Raw genomic sequence first — 1,955 nt, forward strand, 5'->3', positions numbered from 1 at the left:
GAAAATAAGCAAAATTGAATGAGAATTTCATAAGTGTTTGAAAATCTTTAAAGTTGATTATCTCGAATAGTACGGGATAGAGGGGTCTCAAACTGTGCACCCATTCAGAGCCCCCCTGATGATAGATTTGTGCAAAATTTCAATTGAAAATAAGCAAAATTGAATGAGAATTTCATTAGTGTTTGAAAATCTTTAAAGTTGATTATCTCGAATAGTACGGGATAGAGGGGTCTCAAACTATGCATCCATTTAGAGCCCCCCTGAGGATAGATTTGTGCAAAATTTCAATTGAAAATAAGCAAAATTGAATGAGAATTTCATTAGTGTTTGAAAATCTTTAAAGTTGATTATCTCGAATAGTACGGCATAGAGGGGTCTCAAACTATGCATCCATTTAGAGCCCCCCTGAGGATAGATTTGTGCAAAATTTCAATTGAAAATAAGCAAAATTGAATGAGAATTTCATAAGTATTTTAAAATTTTTAAAGTTGATTATCTCGAATAGTACGGGATAGAGGGGTCTCAAACTATGCACCCATTTAGAGCCCCCCTGAGGCTAGATTTGTGCAAAATTTCAATTGAAAATAAGCAAAATTGAATGAGAATTTCATAAGTGTTTTAAAATCTTTAAAGTTAATTATCTCGAATAGTATGGGATAGAGGGGTCTCAAATTATGCACCCATTTAGAGCCCCCCTGAGGCTAGATTTGTGCAAAATTTCAATTGAAAATAAGCAAAATTGAATGAGAATTTCATAAGTGTTTGAAAATCTTTAAAGTTGATTATCTCGAATAGTACGGGATAGAGGGGTCTCAAACTGTGCACCCATTCAGAGCCCCCCTGAGGCTAGATTTGTGCAAAATTTCAATTGAAAATAAGCAAAATTGAATGAGAATTTCATAAGTATTTTAAAATATTTAAAGTTGATTATCTCCAATAGTACGGGATAGAGGGGTCTCAAACTATGCATCCATTTAGAGCCGCCCTGAGGATAGATTTGTGCAAAATTTCAATTGAGAATAAGCAAAATTGAATGAGAATTTCATAAGTAATTTAAAATCTTTAAAGTTGATTATCTCGAATAGTACGGGATAGAGGGGTCTCAAACTATGCACCCATTTAGAGCCCCCCTGAGGCTAGATTTGTGCAAAATTTCAAATGAAAATAAGCAAAATTGAATGAGAATTTCATAAATGTTTAAAAATCTTTAAAGTTGATTATCTCGAATAGTACGGGATAGAGGGGTCTCAAACTATGAACCCATTTAGAGCCCCCCTGAGGCTAGATTTGTGCAAAATTTCAATTGAAAATAAGCAAATTGAATGAGAATTTCATAAGTGTTTGAAAATCTTTAAAGTTGATTATCTCGAATAGTACGGGATAGAGGGGTCTCAAACTGTGCACCCATTCAGGGCCCCCCTGAGGCTAGATTTGTGCAAAATTTCAATTAAAAATAAGCAAAATTGAATGAGAATTTCATAAGTATTTTAAAATATTTAAAGTTGATTATCTCGAATAGTACTGGATAGAGGGGTCTCAAACTATGAATCCATTTAGAGCCCCCATGAGGATAGATTTGTGCAAAATTTCAATTGAAAATAAGCAAAATTGAATGAGAATTTCATAATTATTTTAAAATATTTAAAGTTGATTATCTCCAATAGTACGGGATAGAGGGGTCTCAAACTATGCATCCATTTAGAGCCGCCCTGAGGATAGATTTGTGCAAAATTTCAATTGAGAATAAGCAAAATTGAATGAGAATTTCATAAGTATTTTAAAATCTTTAAAGTTGATTATCTCGAATAGTACGGGATAGAGGGGTCTCAAACTATGCACCCATTTAGAGCCCCCCTGAGGCTAGATTTGTGCAAAATTTCAAATGAAAATAAGCAAAATTGAATGAGAATTTCATAAATGTTTAAAAATCTTTAAAGTTGATTATCTCGAATAGT

The sequence above is a fragment of the Phlebotomus papatasi genome, unplaced genomic scaffold (assembly GCF_024763615.1).
Source record: "Phlebotomus papatasi isolate M1 unplaced genomic scaffold, Ppap_2.1 HiC_scaffold_39, whole genome shotgun sequence".
In the NCBI taxonomy this organism is placed as follows: Eukaryota; Metazoa; Arthropoda; class Insecta; order Diptera; family Psychodidae; genus Phlebotomus; species Phlebotomus papatasi.